This window comes from Drosophila gunungcola (genome assembly GCF_025200985.1).
Source record: "Drosophila gunungcola strain Sukarami chromosome 3L unlocalized genomic scaffold, Dgunungcola_SK_2 000002F, whole genome shotgun sequence".
Lineage (NCBI taxonomy): Eukaryota > Metazoa > Arthropoda > Insecta > Diptera > Drosophilidae > Drosophila > Drosophila gunungcola.
The window spans coordinates 5,934,837-5,958,353 of NW_026453178.1; the positions used below are offsets into that span (position 1 = coordinate 5,934,837).

The 23,517-nt window shown below is 41.6% G+C and overlaps 1 long non-coding RNA gene across 1 annotated transcript; it reads left to right on the forward strand.

Annotated features, from left to right (window-relative positions):
• The first annotated feature begins 1,704 nt into the window (after positions 1-1,704).
• On the forward strand, positions 1,705-20,311 carry LOC128257707 (uncharacterized). The gene is made up of 3 exons (XR_008267889.1): positions 1,705-2,303; positions 15,247-15,651; positions 20,242-20,311. It is a non-coding gene; the product is annotated as an uncharacterized LOC128257707 (long non-coding RNA).
• The last annotated feature ends 3,206 nt before the right edge of the window (positions 20,312-23,517 follow it).

Sequence of the window (23,517 nt, forward strand, 5' to 3'; positions counted from 1 at the left end):
TAATTTGAATTACAAATTTTGTTCGGCTGGAAAAAAATGGAAAAAGTGTAATCAAATTGGTATGCATATGCAGACGTGTTTATCCGACTGGTTTAAGGACTGAGCCAACTGGCTTGGCCCCGTGCTGCGTTTCAGTCGTTTCAGCGCTTTAACACTCACGAGTTCGAATTTAATTGACTGTTGGCCGTATTTACATAGCCCGACTGTCTGGCCGCTTGCCGTTAATTGTCCCGTGGCACATTATGGCCACTGGATACCCGCAAACACACTCAAAAACACCCATGGCAACGTATGAAACTTGCATGGGCTATGACATCATTGTTGATGCTGCAATTACCAAATCACTAAGCTCCAAACACCCGGACACTCGATTTACGTTCGCCCAGCATTGTAAATACGTCCGTGGAGTTCGCACATACCACACTCACATTGTTCGTGTTCGCCCAAAATCGTTTAGATTGCTAAATAATAGTGACAGACCTTTTCCAATCACAAGCAGATATTGTCAATTGTTTGCAGTTGCTCGTGCCGGAGGCTGTTAAAAAATCAATGGATATTTTTGTTTGCATCGACTGCATGCCACAATATTTTTTGTTATTGGTGCTAATAAGCAAATGAAAAATATTATACAACAATAAATGTTAAGCAAATAATTGCATTAGATAAATAGCAATTTACACAGCTTTGAAATTAAGTTTTCTAATTGTTCATAATTGCTAAGTAGTTAAATGAAACATGAGTATTAAAATCTTTTTTTGCAATTATAATTAATTAATTAACATCTAAAACATTAGGTACAGATAACAAGATAAACCTTATATTTATCATTTTATAGCTTAACAATTTATAATAATGTTTTTTGATGTTAGCTTAAAGTCTAAAATGAAGAGGCATAGTTCATTATATTCCTTCTGTGTAATATTTTATAACGACATCTAATATTTTATAGCCAGAAGTTTTAACTTTTTCTGAAATCGCTTAATGAGCTTTAATAAAATGTTTATGTTTTGGGTTATAAATATAGACATTTACATATTACATTTTTAAATCTAATATTAAACTGTTAATATAAGTACCTCCGCTACCGTGACCACTCATTCGCATAGGGGTAAAATGATATGTAGTACAATAATCTAGTTAGCTTGTGTCTAACATGCAGAGGAAAGCAAAACTCTTTCGAATCCCAAATGCATGAGTATCGATAAAGGATAAATTTGAAGTGGTCGCTTGTCTGGTTTCGAACAAGGCCTGTTTACCAACCCATCCACCCCTCCAAATGTATGTAGGTACCTTATTTTTTCATTTCTTTTTTTTTGTGTTTGGTTTTTGGGTGCTGGGGGCACCCGGAATAAACAGTTAAAAATGCCGCAAAAGTGCGCATACGACACGTTGTACGAGAGTCGCTGTCGTAGCTGCGAGCAAACAAGCCCGAACACTTCGGCCAGCACATCCACACCCACATACACCCTCGCCGTAAACCGTAACAAGTGTCGCGGCAAACAAGAATATCAGGATGGCGATGGCGGGGGAAAGGGAGGAGCAGGACGAGGTAGGTGGAGTCCTTATTCGGGCTTCGGTGTGCGAGAGTCCTTGTCTGCAAGCGAACCGAACAGGTTCGAGTTCGAGCTGGCCGTTAGGACGATATGGGCGCTTCGTCCTGGCAACGGTACTCGGGCTCAGCGCACAGTTGGCTGTCGTCCTGCGGCAGCGGTGGTTGTGTGCGCTCGTCCCTTGGATTCACCACCAGGACCCACACACTCTGCTCCTGTGCCTTGAAAAGTGTTTAGTGTGCAAATAAAATAAAGCAAAAAAAAAAAAAGGGGGAAGGGGGGTAAAAACTAAGGGAACAAAAACCATCACAGAAGTGGTTAAAGTGACAAAAACTGAAACTGAAACTGTGCAGCACATTATGTGTGTGAGTGTGAGATAAGGACCTGCCGAGACATTGGCCCGAAGACTGCGACAATGGCTACGCCCAAGGCCTAGGCAAGTTGAACGCCCACACAAACACACACAGGACGAGCAGGACGAACAGGAGGACCAGGACGAACAGGACTGGCAGCCTGGCAAATGACTTGTTTTCGGTTCTTAAATTGTTTTATTTTTCCCAGCCATTTGCCATTGTTATTTAGCGCATTGTGGACATTACGTGGCCAGGCCCCCCTGCCATATGTTGGCTCTGTGTTTGTGTGGGTGTTGCGAACAGGGTCCTCTTTAAATGAAATAAAAACAAAGCAAAACCATCGACATCTCTTTAAGCGAATGGAGGAGAGCCTCATTACTGGATGATGCTGATGATAATGGTGAGTATCCTTTGACTGGCATAAGCCGCCTGTCATTCGCCACTCATTGCTAATTGATATGTGTAATTAAACCGACTGTCAGGGCATTTACCGCTCCGGCTGTCAGCTGCAGCGTAATTATAATAAATCAACTCGATCGCTATCCACTCTCCGATGCCCATGCAAATGCACTCGCCCGATGATAAATAGTTGCGAACCCAAACACCTGACCCTCTTTGCAAACATTGCCATGGCGCGGCGAGCCTTTAAATTAATTATGTCCCACGCAGAACGGTCCTCTTCCGATTTCCCCGATCCGATCCGTTCCGTTCCGTCCCCTCCCAAGACGTATGCGTGTTCAGGGTTCCATTTCCGACGCTTCTCGCCTCTCCTACAATGCCACTTGGGCCAAGTGTCGCTGCTCCAAAAGCCAGTTGCCCAGGACTCCCGATTCCCCATTTTTCCCCAGTTTCCCCACTTCCGATTCCCGATTCCCGACTCCCGACCCTCGATTCTTGCCCCTGCCCGAATGCAATCAACTGAAAACTTATGCGCGGATTCCTGGCCAAGGGTTGCAAAAGGGTATATCCGGTCTGCAAAGTGGAATGGAGTTCCCCCCGAAAGCCCCATTTGGGGATTCGCCCCGACTTGATAGGGCTTGTAAATTGCATTCTTGCCATTTTCTATTTTAACATAAATTCAGTGTTCCGGCGTATTCGAAATAAATACATTTATTTAAATGTAGTTTAGACTTTTGCATACTAAATTTGGTATACACCAAAATATATTAGTATTTCACGTGCGCATTAAAGGCAGTTGGGCTTTTAAGATCAGTGTGAATATGAAAATTGCAATACTGAGTAATGGAAATAACATATAATTTACGTTAAAAATAGTTTTTTAAGCGTGTCCAAAATGGATTTGACATTATATTTTATTGCGCTTTATTAAGCTTTGCTTTTCACATTTTACCCCGTACTTGCCTTGAAGAATAATCCATTTTATTCTCTATAATATAGCTTAAAAACACTATAAAAATTATTGCCCAAATATAGATTTCTGCACAGTGTTGTGATTGCAATTCACTTAAATCAATACACAACTATTGTATCCTAACAACTGGTAATTTTTGCCAAGAAAGAGGGTCAACGAACCCTCTTACTTGCATTTTAGCACCCTAATTTTCAGTAAAAGGCGTTCTAAAATCAAGTTTGCTCCGCCGCCATTCGCAGGCCCCTTTTGCTTGTCACAGTCGGCGGCTGATAGCATTAATTACAGCCCAGTTGGTACCAGAATCGTTGTTTTGGCCCCTCACTTGGGCTTGCCATTAGCATTTGCAATGGGTTTTCGTACACCAATGGCCATGTGCACTTAGAACCGGGCTTTGCGGCTTGCGAAAGTAGGCTGTCAGTTGGCCAAGACAAATGGCCATAGCTTGAGCTTGGCTAAGACGACGATGCAGAGGAAAAGCCGTTAACACATGCTCAGACCCGACGACTGACGGGCAAATCTGACACAGATGCTTCTGCTCCTTCTCCTGCTCCAGCCAACCTTCTTCGCTCATCCTGCTGATTTTGAAGCTGGGAATAAGTTGAAACTGTAGATTGAATTACGTGCAGAGGCTCGAGTCAACGTTTACCAATTTGAGAGCAGTGTGTGGGCTAGCGGCTGGGGGACCTTTCAAAGTTGATTCCAGAGGTGTGCCGCTGTCTGGCAGCCTTTCAGTGGCTGGCACACACCCACAGCCGGCCCTTAAACCACCCCCCGAAGCACCACCCAAGCCACCTACTGCAGCCACTGCTCCACCCACTTCGCCACTGCGGAGGCTCCAACGAACGTCACCTGACATTGTTTGCTCTGCGGATTTGCATTGTGGTTAGTTGGCGGTTCAGTTTGTTGGCTCGGCTTGGCTCGCCCAGCTTTTCCCTGCTTTTCCTAGCCGTCTTGTGTTGATACACACTAACAAAAAAAAATAAAATATAATAGATAACTTAAAAAAAAAAATATACTTCATCATTTTTAATATAAAGATAATATTCTTTAGCATTTACAAACATATTCCATTTTTTTAAGGGATTTAATTCTTGGAAACTTAAAATTAAAGCTTAATCAAAGCATTAAAAAAGTACATATAAAAATATTATATATTATTAGATTTTGTCTCAACATTTTGAATAATTATTAATACAAATTTCATAAATTGTTGATCTTAGTTTTCTTATTATTTTGGATCATGCTGATTTAAACCATATTTTTACAGTACCCAATAAACCATATGCAAACATCCCGAAAACTTAAAGACACCTTATATTGCCTTGCTTTTCGCTCTGTGTACTTGTGGGCTACGTAATAGTATAGTTGCCTTTCCCAGGGCAACTTAAATAAATGTTTTCTATAATCAAATGGTAATGCAGTCGGGGCCACAGCATCCCAACAGCCAGGGCACACTGCCCGAAAACCTAGCCAAGCGTTCAAGGCAGACTCTCAGCCGGTTCATTCTAAACTGAACTCAACTCAAGGCTTCAGAAATTCAAAACCCTAAAACCCAAGAACTCAGGAGCCCACGAACCGAGGGAGGTCAGCATCGTCTTGTTTTGAAGTAATTACATTGTTCGCTGGCATCGTAAAGTGAAGTGAAAGGCGTTAAAGTGTTAAGTTGCTTGTTAATTTTTTCCCTGCTATCCTTGGGAATCTAGTGGCTCCTGGTTCCCAGGATCCCAGAGCAGTAGGTAGCCTGATGCTTGGTTTTGTTGTGGCTTATAGTCGCTCCTGATTAATGAACCGTGGCTATGTAGCCGGATTAGTAGATGTTGCTGCTGCTGGTGTTGCTGCTGGTGTTGCTGCTGTCAGAGGAGCGATGCCTCCTGCGGCTGCTGTTGCTTGTAATTAAGTTGAGTGTAGTATAAATAACTGTATTTGCACAGCAAGGGTCTGGAAATGTTTCATTAATTCTGTTATTTAGCTAAGTATGTCCAAGTTTGGCGGAATGCTCTTTGGGGTTAGCGAGAGCCGTTTAAAATGCAATCAGTTTAAATTTCAGTTTTTATAGTTAAGCAAAAACTATACACAGGAAGAAATTTAATATTAATTATAGTAATTAGTTTAAAAATATAACTGCATTATGTCTTAAAAAATCGTTTTTTATAACAAAATGAAAAATGCAGACATCAGAAACAAATATGTAATACATAAAAAATATAAAAACAAGATTTTATTTCTAGTTAAAACAGAGATACAACAGTTTATAAAGAATTCCAGATTTAATATTACATCTTCTGTGCAATTAACTTTTTTTCCAAACACTTTAATATCGTTTGCCAATTAACAGCCGTTAAGCCATAAAAACTAGCTCGACAAAGTGCAGCATACTTATAGGGGCATACTGATTCAAAAAAAAAGGTGGCAAAAATAACCACGCCTTGCTGCACACGTGATTTGCATTATTTGCTGGTAATTTAATAAAGTTTTTTGAATTTTTCGCGCCGGAGTCACGCACTCTGCCACATTGAAATGCAATTAAAAAAGCGCGAGACGCGCTGCAAAAATAATTTATTGAACACAATAAACAATGTGTTGCCATAGTTCGCTGCAATCTTTTTCCGTTTTTTGTTTTTTGAGCCCTGTTGTGCTTTGTTAATTATATTGTAGCCCCGATGTGCATAATTCCGGCGAGTGTGTTGCCATGTTAACATACTCACACCGACGACCGAATAAATTATGGCTAGCGATTTGTGTTTATTTGCAAACAAGCGTTGACATCGCTGCACCCGCCTCGACCATTATCGTTGCATAAATTTATGGCACATTATATGTTTTTTGCCTTAACGGCTACAAATTGCATAATTGCAATTAGATTTGTGAGCCTGCTTAACGCTTATATGGTTGGCAAATGCAATTAAGTAACATAGTTCGGGGCGCTGCCAAATTCCACCCAGATCTATGGCGGTAGACAACGCATAGCCGGAATTTTCCGCCAGACCCGAATCCGAAACAAAGGAAAATGGGTGCCGAAAAGAAAAGCGGAAAATGCTCAAAGACTTACACGCTAAAAACGCTATAAACAGATAAGACTCGTGGCCAAAAGGCGCGACTGGCGGTGGCAGAAAGTTGGCAAGTGGAAAGTCAAGTTGGGCTCACGCTATTTATAGGCAACGCAAGCTTTTGTTTTCGATGGCCTTTTCATTTGCAGTCAGCACTGCACAAACACACGAAATACAAAGCAAAATAGTAGGAGAAAAAGAAACCAAGTTTGGCCAAAAAAAAAACATGAACAAACTGAACGTCAGTTAACTTTGGGCCCTGCACAGCGGCGAATGACAATGGAGCCCTCGGCACTGTATTGTTTGCCGGACTTTCCCTATATATGCCCCTCGTTTTAGCCCCCCGCTGCCCTGAGAATTTGGCCATAAGCCCGAGTGTGTAGCCACTAACTTCCTACGACTCTGAAACGCTCAACTACTCTGAGGTTGCAGCTTTAAGTTGTCAAATCCGCTGCACAATTTAAACGCTCAATATACGGAAGCCCCCCTTCAAAAAAAATAGAGCTAAAAGCCCTAGAAAAACAACGACATTGTTGCCCGACTGCAAATATTTTCGTAATTATTTTTGCATGCAAAGTGAGGATTTTTCCAATTTTCACTTATCAAAGCGCACGTGGCCAATATGCAAAAATGCGCAGGCAAAAAATCGAAACTGTGTGGCGAAATGTTTATTTTTTCGGGGAACGAACCAAGAATACCCTACAAAGTTTTGTAAGTTAACTTTTATTTTAAATTTAATAAGGCGTTAAGGGAAATTAAATTAGTAATTGTAAGCAAAAAGAAGGCAGCTGATAAAAAAAAACACCCTTATAAGAACACTTAGCGCTTTATTTCTTAGGCCTTTGTATTACAACACCATACTCTTAATAATGGTTTCCAAAATCTATCATTGAATCATCGTTTACAGCATTATTACCATTATTTTTAGAACTAAACGTCTGTTTTCTTCTGCTTTATTGGGGGGAAGTCCCTGGAAAGTGGCTAATAAATTCGCGAGTGCCCCGAAGAAGCGTATGGGAAATGGCCAAATGGCAATGCAAGTGCTTAAACTGCTGTATGGCTTTTGGCCGGCATAACGTTTTTACGTCCTATCTATTTCATTTCGCACAACTGTTAATCCTGGCTATCCCACGGACAGCTGGGGATTGCGATTGGCCATCCGTTTTGGTCTCTTTGGGCTCGAATCGGATCGAATAGGTTTTGGTTTGGTTTGGTTTGGCTTGGTTTGGTTGGCACTCGAGTTTCGGCCTGGTTTGCCATCAACGCTGGGCACTTTTGTTTGAATTTACATTGGAGCACACCTCTTGCACGTAGGTGGGTGATTTCAGCTTTGCCTTTCATATATGTCACTGATACCATGTGTTTTTCCCTGATTCCGATTACGATTCTGTTTCTGATTCTGATTCCGATGATTGCAAGTTTTGATGACAACGTTGTTCGTTCGTTCGTTTTGCATATTTTTGCATTTGCCCGATGCTGTCTCAATGACTTCCAATTCCGATGGCAAAGACTTCTGTTGGCCGCTGGCAGCGGATGCGGGTCCTTAAATGTGGCCCAAACACACTTACACACACACACACACAGGACATGCACATGCCGTCGCGCAATCACACAGCTCATAAAAGTCGCCTGCCTTCGACTGGGTCTTTAAGGGTCATTAAATTTTAAGCACATGCGAGAGTCCTGCTGCATGAAAGCGAGCTACGATTTACGGCCCGATAAACGTTCGCCATTTTCATCAGCTGGTGCAGGTCCTGCTGCTCCTTCTGCTCCTTCTGCTCCTGCTGCTGCTTCTTGCCCTCGACTCGCCACTTCTCGGATAAGTTTTCCTGTTCATTATTTGAGCTTGCCGCATGGCATAAATACTTATAGTTATGTGAAAGCTGAGCAAATATGCAACCAGTTCGAGTGGCAATCCGGGATTGCTCTTTCAACAGCGCACAGTGGCCACTGGCAATTTGGGGACAATTGTTAGAAACGATGGAAGTACAAATATAACAAGGTTGTTTCTTACTTATTATGATAAATACCAACCAAAATTTGGTAGATTTAAGTAAGCTTTATAGCATTTGTTATGTTTTAGTCAAGCTTTTGATCAGCAAATAGCCAAAGTGGAATAATAATATTAACAACAAAGTGACTCCAACATGTTACTCCATGTGACTCCAATAATGTTATAAAATACTTTTTTTAATTTTTTTTTAATAGTTATATTTTAAACTTTTTTTCGTCCACGAATTAATATAATGATTATTTTTTAGCCAAAGATAATCTAGTTTAGAAGTATATTAAATATTTCCATATAAGTATAAGTATAAGTTTTAATAAACACGTTTTCGTATTATAATAGTAATCTTTTAGTCACTGTACCTAAATACAATAAGATGCAAGCCATCTATAAGGCCAGACAAGTGCCTCCTTAACGTACTAAAATTGAATTTATAGTTTATTTATGCAGCTACTAAGAAATTAAAGACATTGCTGCCAAAGTAGGATGTGTATATGAGGAAGGGGAAAGGGGGGATAAAGGCCCAGACACATGTCATGCTCATGGCTGACACCCACACACTCGGAATATCCCGAAGTATATAGCTCTGGCCCATAAAAGCAGCGCGTGGTTTATTGATTTCAAAGGCAGTCCCCATAGACTTCGGTGCTATTACGCACATGAGGCGCTGGCAAATTGATTTCGGTTTTGGTTAAGCTTTAAGCTCAAGAGCCCAGGATCCAGGACCTCCATAAATCTGTCAACTGAGCCTGGCGCTAATCAAGTGAAAGTTCAAATCGCATGATTTAATGCCAGCAATCGACTCCCACGCACATGCAACATTTACATAATAATAATGAATAGACGGTGCATGGAAGAATGGGAGTTTGGCGAGGTCGTGGTGGAGATGGGGTGATGGTGGGCTGCCCTGCATAATTCAATTAATTTATGCGGTTGGTCAATGTTTAGTTTTTTCGCTTTGCGGTTTTCGCTTTTGCCTTTTCGCTTATAAATCATTTTGCATAATTTATGCGTAGACCAAGAGCCACACCAAATGCCAGCTAATCCGGTTGGCCAGACATTTCCAACCCCACGCCCTCCACTCCGCCACCTTTTGTAAAATCCATTGGAGCGTAAAAAAGCGGAGCACAATTGCACAAGTGCAGGCGCAATTTATGGCCAGCCAATAGTTCTTAATATTTAATGCACACAATTAGCTAAAGTCCGCTGGGCCAACATTGCTCATACGCAGCATGTGCCGGAGGGCCGCATAAATCCCACAATGGCAGCGCATAAGCAACTTTATTACAAATTTATAAGCGCCCTTCAGGCCCAACAACAATGCAGTAAAATGGGCACATAACTTGCTCAGCCCGTCAAGAAGTTGGCCATAAAAAGTGAGCAGAGCGAAAGGCTTGAAACAAAAAGCCGGCTAGGCTATGCAATGCTGTGCTACGCCTTTTGTGTTCCGACACGACTGTCAACAGCCATTAAATGCTCGAAGCTGGGCTCATAACCCAGTTATATGGACGTGGATGGGATGTTCAGTGTAGTGGAGTGGAGTGGAGCAACCTATGCCATGGCACAAATATCTTGATATACGCCACAGGGCGTATACGTTATGTTGGCTCCCCGGCATCTGCGACTCAGTTCAACTCAAATCGACTCAACTCAACTCAACTCAGTTAGGAAAGGCAAGAAAAAATGAAGCTGAAATAAAAACAGGCTAGAGAGTTTGCGATTGTAGCTACCAACTTCTGACAGCGCAATTTATCACTATCAAAGCGGGCATGTGTGTGTGTGTGTGTGAGTGTGTGCGGGGGAGGGGGAGAAGGAGGCAGAAGGGTAGCGAATGTATTGCCTATATAAAACAACAACAGCCTACAAAGTTGAGGTCGTAAATCAAAACTTAAATTTAACACATGCAGCGGCAAATGGCTGACACTGCCAAACGGATGTCCTGTTAATTCTGCCCTCACTTCGAGTTACATACACTTGGGCAGCAACTTTGTACCCAGAGTTGGTTTGGAATATTCAAGGGAATCAAGTCTATTCCTCTCTATTCCATCTATTTTATGATGTGGTACTCAGGTTATCGAATGTACATATATTTATATTTGTGTCGTGTTTTCTGTAAGCAAAAGTAAAATATACAGAAATAAAATAACAAAACCATATTTTAATTTATAAATGCATTTTATTTAAATTGTTTCTTTGTAAATGTAAACATGTCTTTGGCTTTTGAATTCCTGAAAAAAAACAGCCTAACAACTTACTAAATAAAGTAAACGGACAAACTATTAATATTGTCTTACTATTTGTAATAAAATAAAATTAAATATATTAAGCTGATGTTTTAAATTTTAAAATTTAAATTAAATGAAATGCAATATTTCAAGAGCATGCGATTTTCGAGTTTTATCTGCTGAATTTCGGCTTTATGTCTCTGTGCGTTTTACTGTTTGCATTTGTATTTTTATACGCGATTTCTCTGACTCAGTCCGGGGTCTCAGTCTGGTTCTGATCTGAATCTGGCATGGACTTCGTTCTGGCTGCTCCTGCTCCGCTCCTCTGCTCGCCCACAGATCAGTTGGAGAATGGAGTTCTGGTCTGCCAGTGTCCAGTTTTTTGCTTGCTTGTTTGTCAAAGCTGCCGGCCCCATCAACAATTGACAGATGGGAGTTGGGCGGTAGGATGGGTGAAGATGGCCATGCGGAAACGGAAGGCGGTTGGGGGGTGGTCATGTTGCCGCACGCGTGAGTTAATCTGTCAAAATAGCTCAACGGCAGACAGAATTCGGAAGGGGGAGGGGGGGGAGGGAGAAGCCAGGCCACTTCACATGTTATCCGCCCTGATTGGTGGCCCAAACTCTCTGGCAGTGACTTGCGTGAGTGCAGAGATATCAAGCCGAAAGCCGCACATCCCCTGGATTTCCACATCCCCATTCCCATTCCACATCCCCATCGCCATATACATATACATCTCCATAGCCATCGCCATAGCCATCTCCATAGCCATCTCCATCTTCATCGTCACCGTCATCGCAACGTTTCGTTTTAATTTGGCCTCGGCTGCCTTTTAAGTTGATTCCCCAGAACGAAATGCCATCAAGTGCCGCCGCTTGCCACTTCGTTTAGTCATTTGGCTGAGCCATTTTATGTTTGCTCTTGTAATTTGGCCTGATACGGTGATTTCGACTTCATATCCGCTGCCAGCAGGAAAGCAGGAAGAAATCGTCTACATCCGCCAGGAATCCCTATACCCATCCCCAGCCTTAGACCCACAACCACCCACTTCCTTTGTTGTCGTTCGGTTGTCATGTGCGAGATTTGCGTGTGTTACGACGATTAATTTAAATCATTGATGATGCCCATGCCATTCTGCTCCATCTCGAATGCTGGAATGTCTACGAATTTCGTTTTACTTTTTATATGCCTCTGTGAGTGGCAGGAACCCCGCCCTTTGCCCCACAGGATGCCTCCCAATTTCATCTAGCCCGCTCGTTAATCATTGTTTTCGACATTTGCCTGCTCGTCAATTGCCTTTATTGTCATGGTGATGGATCTGGGGATGAACTGATGGGCTAAGCTGGCGTCCTCTTTCTGGCCTGGCTTGTTTTAATGCGGCACTTAAGCCTGCAAATATGTTATGTACTACATATCGAGAACGATTCCTGGCCCGGACTTGGCCAATTGTTATTCAAAAACCATTAGCCATAAAATGAGCACAAGGCAAAAGCAAATTAGCCCAGGGGCCGCCGGTTACGTAGCCTAATTTATGGGAATGCAGCAGCCATTTCTCGGACAGGCCATGGGCATAATTAGTTTTCGAACTTTAAAGTTATGAGTAGAGTCCGCTATCTTTATGGCCAGGCTCTGTCCTCCTCCTCCTCCTCCTCCATTGATTGTCCGCCTGTCTGGCGGGCAATAGTGTAGGGGTGGGGGTGGCGGAGGAAAAGCCATGTGGCTTTCCGCATATAAAGACATTTTTCTGCTGACCGTGTAGGTGCAGGGAATTGGAAAACGCGACTGCAACGCCAGCGACAACCTGACGCCATGGAAAATTCTGCAGACGCGGACAAAAGTTGGCCAAGTTGCGGCAGTGTCGCCAGTGCGGCGCCTATTTTTCCACACAAAACCCCCAGTGCCATTGTGCCTCACCATAACTCTTAATAATCTTATGAGGCATTACCTTGCCTCGCTTTTAATGGAGCCATTTCCGTTTCGGGCTCGCCCTCAGACAACTTTGTTTTTATCAAAGTTTTCGGCTAGGCAGCCAAAAGTTCGCTCGCATCCACATCAAATTTTCATTCGCATTGTAAACATTTTCTAATTGAGTTGCAAAATACATAACGCTCCTCCAAATTGTTATTGTTTGTGCGAAAATAATGAGGGGGCATGAGCTGTGCATGTTTGCCTTAGCCATTAAGGACTTGAGATGTTCCCAGGAGCTGAGCAAACAAGGACCAAATGGAGGACGGGCTGGAAAAACACTCGCAAGCCAAGGCACACAAATTAATTTTGGCTGGGAAACAATTTAAAGTCTTTCAGCTGACTGACTAGCAGAGTGTCTGGTTGACTGACTGACTGACTGACTAGCTGACTGCATCAACAATAAGTGCGGAAATTGCAGCAGACGATGCCACTCGACACTTGCTCAGTAGTGCTCGGCACTCGGCTTTTAGTCCTTAGTTGTGAGTCCTCGTCGTGCAATTAGGTGAAAGGCGGCGGGCAGGACGCTTATGGTCTGCCGAAACAGAAGCGGAAGTGCCCGGGCACAGGAAGTGTAGCACAGGCGATGAAGGACTTTTCTGTCGCCTGCTCTCTTCGGCTGCTTGCTAAGCAAAATCAATACATAAAGCATGCGCCACGTTGTCCCCTCCCCGGCAGCAGCTCCAACATGTGTCGAACGTGTCTTTATCTGCCAGTCTCTCGACTTTGCCGGTTGCCAGTTGCCGGTTGCCAGTTGCCAGTTGCCGTTTGCCACCTTAATTGGCTGTGGCCAGACAAACGCAGCCCTGGCAAAGAAAAGTCCAACAAAAATAATGAATGTCAACAAATTGTGACAAGAAATCAAAATTTCTGAAGACCATGCCAAGTGACAGCGATGTGAACAGCAGTAGATCCAAAAATGAACAGGCAAGCGAAAGTTGAAGGCTCGAATGTAAAATATCCCTCAAGCAATGCAACTAAATTCACACCTAATTTTTATTTTTGTTTATTCAAATGAAACTTAATTTTGTGCTTTTTATTTAAATGAGAAAGGAAAAAAAAATTGAAATCAATTCCAGGCTATATTTTTAATGATATTTAACATTTTTTAGACTTATCCTACCTAAATGCGATTATCTATGAATAATTTTATTTTTTCTATTTCTGCCATATTATGTTAGAACCAATTTGTGAATATTTCAAGAGATAAGTACACAAAACAACATGCCATACTTGGCTGCTTAAATCAATTGCAAATTGATTTGTATTTTCGGCTTGTAAACACCAATATCTCGGTCCTATATACTTTTTATCTCACTCGCAATGGGCTGTCAAAAATTTACCTCGTCTCGTTTCCATTCTCGTTTTGGTAACGAGCTGTACCAAATTTATGAAGATATTTGATTTGAATTTTAAACAGCGGCTTTGCCCGGCCAAAAAAGAGCTTAGCAATGACGAGCAGGCAACAGGACGACGGGAAAAGGACTCCGTCGGGAGGAATGGCAAATGAGGCTGAATGTGTCAGTGCTGTGGGTGGTGGGGCATAAATTACGCAAATAAATAGAAACAAGAAATGGCCTGGTGGTGTTGGCCCGTTTTGTGGTGCCCGGGGAACTTCCGCTGCTGCCGCTGCTGGTCGAAAGGTAACGAGATTATCTGTGTCAAGACAATTATTTCCGCCGCATCAGCAGCGTCGTTCTGTTTGGCCAGCAATCGTGCGTGCCGGCAGTGGAATGTGGAGTGTGAAGTGCGGAGTGCGGAGTGTGGAATGCCAAATGCTAATGGGGACGAGCTGGTGGCGGAGAGCCCCTAATGCCGCTGATGCCCCCTAGTGCGGCGCAGTGGTGCCCCGATATGGCTGCCGTATTTACATGATTGCCGCATTGCGTTTCCGGCCGCCTATCTGCGTAATTGTCATGCAGGCCGCTCGACTTAAGTAATTCGCAGTTGAGTGACACAAATGCCTTTTGAGTCCACAGCAACAGGATTTGGGTACTCCCCAAATTAATTAATTCGGTTTACTTAGGGTTTCTTTTTGGTAAGAAGACTGGCTGCCCTTATACCTTCATATACTATTTTCCAAGTTTAGAAATAATATTTATTTAATGAGGTGTAAATAAAACCAACAAAAGTATTTTTCATATAAAATACCCTCTTTAAAAGAAACTATAAAAAGGTTTACTTTTCTTTACAAATATTTATATATTATATATATTTATTTAATTGACATACATATAATACAAAACTTATCTTCTCTTAATGAATTTAATACGTTTCTCTAACTTTAAAATTTTAAAAAACAAATATAAATACAGTAGCAGAAAAACACAAAGTACAAAGCTTTACAAATATAATGACACACATTTGTATGTTACAAATAAGAAAATAATAATTTAGTATCGGCTAGGATTTTTCTCCGTCTGCCGGAATATAAATATATATGAGCCATAAATTACCCATTTTACCTGAGTTAAACTTATTAAAATTCTATTTAATGTACTTTAAAAAACATAACCAAAATTTATATCATCGTAAGAAATTCATGGCAGCTTGTGGCTCGCAAAATTTACCGATAAAGTTCGTTTATTGAATATCGTAAATGCTATCTTTTAGAAGAGTACGCCTTCATACTTTGTACTGTCAAGGGGTTAAGCCTCCCCTTGCAGCTACTTATCATTCAATCCATCGCTCATCTATGTATATTCGCTATTTCCTGTCTCCCCCAGAGCTCTGCGTTCCGACCCCCACACACATTATCATTCACAACTCATCCGATTGTCATTGTCTATGTCTTCCTGGCATCACGACGAGGCAGGAGTGGAAGGAGCAGGTGCAGGAGCAGGAGCTGAGGAGCAGGACCAAAAGAGCTGCATGCCCATCCCCTCGACATCGTCGTCGTCGTCATCGCCGTCGCCATCTCAGCCTGGCTTACGATTTTGCGCTTGCATTCATTTTTAAAAGACGACGGCCCCGAGGGCATGCTTTTGCAGGTATGCAGGATACACGGCTACAGGGACACACTCCATTGTCTGCAGGACACCGCGGCAACAAACTCCAAATCACAGCCTGTGCTCGTGCTGATGTTCCATCTCCATCTTCATCTTCATCTCGACATGCGCTAATGGCAAAAGGTGAGCTTCCATCCTCCCCGCCCTGTGTTTTCTACCACGTTGGGCGGCAAAAGTGTTAAAAAAGTGACTTTTAATGGGTTTAAATCAAGTAAAAGTTGTTGAAACTTGACTTGATTTGAGCGATTTCCCCACCGCTTTGGGGCCGTCGAAACGGAATCCGTAGCATCCACGGTTGGTCGCTTCCCATTTTATGATGCTCCGCTGCAGAGCTGATGCTCTCGCTGCGACCGTAAAAAGTTTAAGCTGCCCGAGATCAGCTCAAGTAGCTTAATGCCACTCGGCCCGGCTTCGTCTTCCTTATAAGTTTGAGCAGGGATGTGGATGCCACTTGATGGCGCTACTCGTTAGGTAATTTGGCTTTGATTGGGGTTTTGGGTGCATTTCGTGCTGCATTTGTTTCAATGACAAACATCCAGCGACATCGAAAGCTGTGGATGCTACAAAGCTCCTTGGCTGATTTAATGGCCTTACCTCGGAAGTTATGGAGCTGATGCTCGTAGAATAAAAGAATTTGAAAGAATTCTGATGGATTTCTATAATTCAATCTGTTAACTTTTAAATAAGTTAGACAATTTAAAGGTACTACAAGTCAAGTTAACCAAATAAGATTATTAAAGTGGGCTTTCGGAAAATAGTGAAGAGTTATTTCTTAAATTCATATTTATACATTTTGGGATACAATACAGAAGTTTAAGATAATTTTTAAGGAAAATTAAGGAAATATACACTATTTACTATATTTCTTTATTTTCTTAATTTTAATTATTCTAGCGTAATAATTCATAAGTTTCTGAAACTTGTAACGCTAGGATACACTTTCCCAATTTTCCAGTGAGAATCCTTGAAGATAACTGTTTTTCAAATGCTCACTTAAAAGGACAATTATAGTTTGACAGCGCCCAAGGCGACAAATGCCATTTCAACTCGTATTTTATGATTCGATTTGGGTCTTAGACGTTTCTTATCCCCTTTAAATGTCACGTAGTGCCCCCCCACACACACATACGCATCCAGCATATAAATATCATATATACATGTCTGCATCTTATAGATATCAAACCAAGCCATTGATATAGCCAACCCGACCAGCTCCCACGCAACTTCCAGTTAAGATTTTTATTACTTTATTTTATGCTCGTTCTGCTGCGGTTTTGGTGGCCCAAAGTTTGGAGAGTCTTGTGTTTTTGGGTGGCAATCCGGGGTGTAAGTGTGTGGGGATGCCTAAGCCAGGCAATGAGACTCTAATGCGCGTAAAACTAATACAAATGCGTTTCTTATCCGCCACCACCCACCATCCCCTTTTGGCCAGGCCAAATTGCTTGTACTTTGCCACAAGTGACGGCTTATGCGGCAATATACATAAGTAATATTGCCCCCGTCTACATTTCCATGGCCACGGTGCTATCTGGCCTTGGGGTGGAGAAAGGGGCGTTAGATCTATGCGAAAGGGGGCGGGGCGGGTGCCTGGGGAGCTTAACTAAATAACCGTTGGATGCGATTGCAAACGTTTTATGTTCTCATCACATTAAAGCGAACACTTTCAGTCAAATGTCCATAAAGTAAAACCAAAGAAATCAGTCTGATCCCCGTTTAAGATTCTCTAAAAAGAAAAATGGAGCGTAAGAATTGTTCCTATTTAAATTTATATTAATTCAGTTTTATGTTTCGATTCTTAATTTTGATATTTTTATAGTCGTTTAATTTAAATTTGTTTATTTTAAAATGTGATTTTAAATGCATAAATATAGTTTTTTTAATGTATTTATGAATCAGATAACTTAAATAATAAAACTGAAGAACCACCACAAAATAATTTGAATTTATTGCTTAAGTTAATGCAATTAAGTCGTTTTTATTTAAATTGAACATAAAATATAAATAAATACACATTAAATATATAACTAATTGACATTTAAAATGTAAGCCTAACATTTTCTAAAAGTAACCACGTCAAAGACCAGTTGATAAATTATTTTATGACAAGGAAATCATGATTAATTTGAAAATATGCTATGCAGAGTTTGTCCGGAATATGCAAGCATACAAAAACGCAAATTTCCTTTTTATTCCCCTTTCGATCAGGCAGCTTAAACCATTTTTGTAGCATAATTGAATTAAATGCAAACGAAACGGACGATATAGAATTTTATAATTTACTTCGAACAAAATGCAATTTGTGTTGGTATAATTTACTTAAAATATTTCCATTTTGTTGTGTAATCGTTTGATAAGCTTTTTTTCCCTTACTTTTTTGTTATATATTTATGCACATATGAATGCTTTATGAAAATGTCATGAACTCAAATTAGTTTCATAAACTCTGTGGCGATCATAAAACCAATGTCAGCTGCAGACACTGTTTTATTTAAATTATTTTCGCAGTGCGTTTTTTTCGATTGCAGGCGACATAATTGCCCGAGCATTACCAGAGAGTGCAATTCAATTAAAATTCCTGATAAAAAAATGTGAAAACATCGAACGTTCAATGGTACTCAGCAGGCAAAACATATATATTTTTATTACTTCTCCATATTTTCGGTGTCCTTTTATTTCGGTTTGGACAATTTCAACTTTTGACTGCAATGTCGTATGAAATTTTGTGTGAAAAATGAGGAAAACTGTTCGCTCAAAGGGAAAATAAACTACACAGTTTGATATATGACCGTTCCGTGTCATGGCCACGAAATGTGTATTACAGTGGACCGTGGGCCATGACCATCCAATTAAATCAACGCCCTGATTGCAAAATGAATGACTTGTAACATTGTCCCCGCCCCTTTGGCAAGTTAATATCAAATTGCGAGCGTTTTCCTGTTCGTCCTGCCTTTCTTTTGCCCCAACTGGAACTGCAGTTATAGTAAATGGTCTATTGATTGATGGCGCTCACACACACCCTCGGATGACCTGGGTACGTCCCTGCAATGATGTCCCCAAGTTTGGCTGCAAAAGTTAGTTGAGCCTTCGGGAGGCGGATCAATAAGAAGGCAGCACACAAATGGCAACAGATTAGATGGCATTCTTTGTGTGTTCGGGGGTAGTTAAATTAATTCCATGCAAAACTTCTCCTTTGTACATTAGGGGGTCGCTTTGCCCAAGAGGGGGGGAATTATTAGGGAATTACTGGGAATTGTTGTGAGATTCTCCGCTCAGGACCGCCTTTGGTTGCCCAAAAATTGTTTCAATTAATTGTCATTGTTGCTTGCCCTGTGATTTGACAAAATCTCTAGTAAATTAATGCAAATCATATACAAGAGCTTGGGCTCTTTGGTTGGGGAGCTTATGCATTAAGTCCTGAAACAAATCACCGAGCATAGATGAGAAATCAAAATGTTTTCAAGCTACCGTAAAAAGCCTCAGATACCGGACATAAAAAGTTGCCACTCGAAAAAACTTTATTGCCAATCTGTGTAAGTCTTTCCCTATGAGTGTGGGTGTTGTTTGGATTTATCAAAAAAATGGATTTATTTTTTTGGTAAGTGATGAAAACAGTAAATACCCTGTGGATGTGGAAAATAAATTGAAGTAAAGATTGTAAAATTGTTATTTTTTTGGGTTTTTGTTAAAGTTACAAAAGACCCTGGGAAATGGGGCTTGTGCAAAAAAACCTTTGTGGACTAAGTTATATGTGTTGCTTAAGCATGATTTAAAACTGATAAAATATTATTAATATTTATAACAGCTATTTAAATGTTACAAACAGTACGTTATAATTTATATCATAGTTTTATGAAATGTTTATCATTAACATAAATACTTTACCCTCCCTGAGTGCCATATTACCCACTCTTTACAGGGTAGCGAGCGAATGAAAAACCAAAATGACTTCAAACGCTCTTCAAACAGCTTAACATGCCGTTGTCACACACGCGAGGACGAGCCAAAGCCGAAAATAAAATCCTCTCCAGCTGTCGGAGGTCCTTCCAATGCTCCAGCCCCCCCTGAAATGCCGCACCTCTCCAGCATCCGCACTTTGTGGGTTGTCCTTCGCACAAAGCGCTTACCCTGTGTGGCAGATTGATTTGTGGTCGAGTTCATGCCAAATTTAACTTTAATAGTTTTTACTGGATTTACTTTTAATTAATTTTGCGGGACTTCCACGTCGTCCTCCGTTGGCCCTTTTCCCCTTTTCCCCTTTTCCCTTTTCCCTCTTCCCCTTTCTATTTTTCCCCAACCGGGTTTCAGTTACGAGCCAGTTCATTTGTAACTGGCCGAGGCTCGGGTTGTGGCTCGAAACTCCTTGCTGCCCCGTTTATCGTGCCCGCGTAAAGCGCAATTAATTTCGTGTCTGTTTTGAGCAGCAGTGCCACGCCCCAGCGCCCCGTTGCGCCTCCTTTAGCAAGCACAGTCGCCGCAATTAATTATGAGATAAAACACTAAAATGTATCAAGTTGTTGTGCCTGGCTGTTGTTGCAGTTGTTGTTGTCCCTCTGTGCAAGTGACAAAGTTGCCACCACAAATTTACGTCTGCGAATTTAATTTTCACCCCCACCAGCCGCCTTCTTTTTTCGTTATCAGTTTACAATTTTAGTGTTTTGCCAATGCAGAAAGTTCGGCCAAAGTTGTAACCAAGAATTATTCTTGTCTTTTTAGATCCACAAAAGATGAAAGCATGTGTGGCTTTATCAAGTGGTAAGTATTTATTGAAGCGGGAAAGTTATAAAAGTGAAGGGGAGTACTTCACAAGTGTATAGAAATTAGCAATTTTAAGATTTTAGTCATATGTTATGGAGCCTATCTTAAGTTTAAGATTCTGATTGGCAGAAATTAGCTTAACACCAAATAAAGATAGTAACAAGATATTAAAAATCCCAAGAGATCAGATATTATAAGAGAATTTCTCAAAAGTATTTGTGTTTAATTTATTTGTTATTTTATTATGTTAAACTAGTTAATGGCTCGTAAAATATTACAAAAGTTTAAAAAATACAATATTATATATATAATTAGTTAAGTCTCGGAAGTTTCTAGTGATTTACAGTCTACTAGGAAGCTGCCTAAGAATAGCTTAGTTTCATTATAAAATAACCGAGTTTCTTGAAAACCCGATTATCTGCTTGAATCTACATCTCATTTTAAGGACAAAGGCGCACAGCTAAAACATAGGAATTATGCAAGCTCTTGGCCTGTCATTGTCTGCAGTTTGCGGCTTTAAACTTTCCAGGACTTCTATTTCACATTGCAAATCCTCGTTAAGGGCAATTTCACCATACCTTTGCACATCGAGTTCAAAACAATGAAGACGAGAGGACAATTAACTTTTCACGACACATTAATTAAACGCAAAGACTTAGTAAAAGCCAGATGCAACTGAGCAATCGCTTACCGTCGCATTCAATTTGATTTCTATATATGCCATCTTCAATTTGGGGAACACATGTCGCCGGCATTTGCAAATCAAATCCCCTGGGCATACAATCAAATCAGCTCTGCTGATGATGGTGACGATGGTGATGATGATGATGATGGCTATGGCGAAAAAGAAGACGAGGACAACTTCCACTTCCTCCTTTCGAGGTGCTTTAAGTTGCTTAAGAGCAATCTCAAGCCGGAGGATTTCGGTGGTTTTCGCAAGCATTGAATTGCAGATTTTCGGGTCTGTTTTAAATGCAGCCCTCGCAAACGAAATCCCTGGGGTACAAAGGCAAAAAAAGAACGAAAGGGGGGCTGATAAGATGGGGCGGCAGCTGAAAAGTCGGTGGCAAAAGTATTCAGAAAGAAGTGCAGCTGCAAAAAAGTTTACATTTCCAGATGCCATTTTACTTTACTTTGCTGCCGCTCGGCTTACATGACCGTGCGAAATGTACCTTCCTTTGGAGGTTTTCAGAGGCCATGTCCTTGTGTATTTTTGTGACTTTTGGCGCCGCCTGCAAAGACAACATCGTCGTAGAGTTAAGCAACTTACTTAAGCGAGGGGAAAAGCAGAGGAAAACGGGGTGTGGGAAAGCCGCTTTCAGGAAATTGTTGCATTTCGGTTTTGTATATTGCCGTTGCGAGCCCAAATCTACTTGACTTGACTTTTGCCCGCACCGCACCCGTACCGCACCGTAAGCAACTGAAAGGGGGTGGGGAAAGCGGGAAAAACAGCAGAAACAGGAAAAACAAAGCAAAGATGGTGGCAAAAAATCGAGGCCAAAATGTAACGAGACACAAGACCCGCCCACTCGTTCTGCGCCCCCTCTCTGTGTATATTTATATGCAAGTATGTATGTGGGAGTTGCGGCTGTGGCACGTATTTGTTTTAATAAAAGTTTTGCAGCAAAACTTAATGAAATGTTGGCAGGCCTCAGCCACAGTCACACCCTTTCCCCCTCGCCGTCCTCCATTTCGGGCCTAGCTTGTTTCCCAGACAGGCCCAAGACATGAACATGTTCCGACTACCGACTGTGTCTGCAGATAAGTTATGGTCGGGAAAATGGGGAACATGGGGAAAATGGGGATAGCGGGAAGCAGGACCTCAAAGGAAGTTGTTGATATTTACGCTCGAGGAATCCCAAAGAATGCCTTTCAATTAAAACAAGTGTGCAATAATTTAAATGTATGCCTTGCGGCTAAAGAGACTCGAGAGAGCTGCAAATTACACGATCCATCCCCGATAATTGACTGGTCCCATATCTTAATGTCTAATTGCCACTTTGCCGGCTTTGACAGTTTTTGGGGCTTGCATCCACAGCCCGCAAAAAAAAAGGTATTTTTTATATAATGCATATACAGAAAAACGCATTACACAAACATGGCCAAAACCAAAGACAGCTTGTTAATTGGAAAGTTTTATGCAATTATAAAACTTTTTTCATTATTCTCTGGCATTTTTTCCGTGTGTCCTGTTGATATTTTGTCGCTCTGAGCATACAATTCGGTCCAAGTTGCAAATGGAAGTGAAAACGAAAAGCAAGGTAGGTGGCCAAAACGCAAACGAACGATCCGGTGGAAACTGTAACCGAGACGTACCCCGCTCATGTGTGACCAAAGTTAAAATGGAAATGCATAGCGGCAGGAAAGGAAAGTCAGGGATATGAAAGGAAAGGAAACGAAAGGCAGGGTTAGGATGGATGCTGGCGAGTCACAAAAACGGCAAAATGTCACTGGCAGCAGGGCAGCGTGGGCAACATGTCGCATGAGTGTTTTGTGCTAACTGCAAACGCAGAATTAATTTCATTTTGCAAAGTCCGCCCTCGTCCGCCCTCGTCCCCAAAGTGACAATTGCATGAGTTGGCAAAGTGTTTAGCATGAATTTCATTAAAGGCCAGCGGCCAACAATTTAAGCAACTTTAAGGAAGGGCAGGAGCAGCATGTCCAAAGAGGCCGGCCCAAATGAATATGTAAGCGGTCCCACTTGGCCATTTACGTGTACAATTGATGTGGTTTGATTTCGTTAGGGGCATTGCCAGCTACATAAACACAATAACAAGCCTCGGAAGAAGGAGCATGGGACCATTCAAGTCGACATCGTCGTCCAATAGCAGTCCCAAATGTCCTCCGGCGGAGTTTGCGGGCCAACTACCCAGTCAGCCAAATGAAACGAATGAATAAATGAGGCCATGGGCCCAGGACAGTTCGATTGCGATTCCTACATCGCTGACAGTCAATTCGGAATGATCTGGAGTGGAGTGGGTTGCAGTGGAGCATGTGCACATAATAGCTGCTAAGCAACTGCACTCGACAGTACATTTATATATATTTGTGCCTGTAGCCGGGTGGCCTGTATCTGTGTCTTTGTATCCGTATCCTTGAGCTCCTCGGCGGTGGCATGTCCCAGTTGGCATGTCAGTCACTCGTTGGGCCGCGTTCTTCATTTAAATGGTATTGAAATTGATTTCATTTGATCGCAAATTATAATGTTTTATTTTACTCTGTATCCCCTACAAG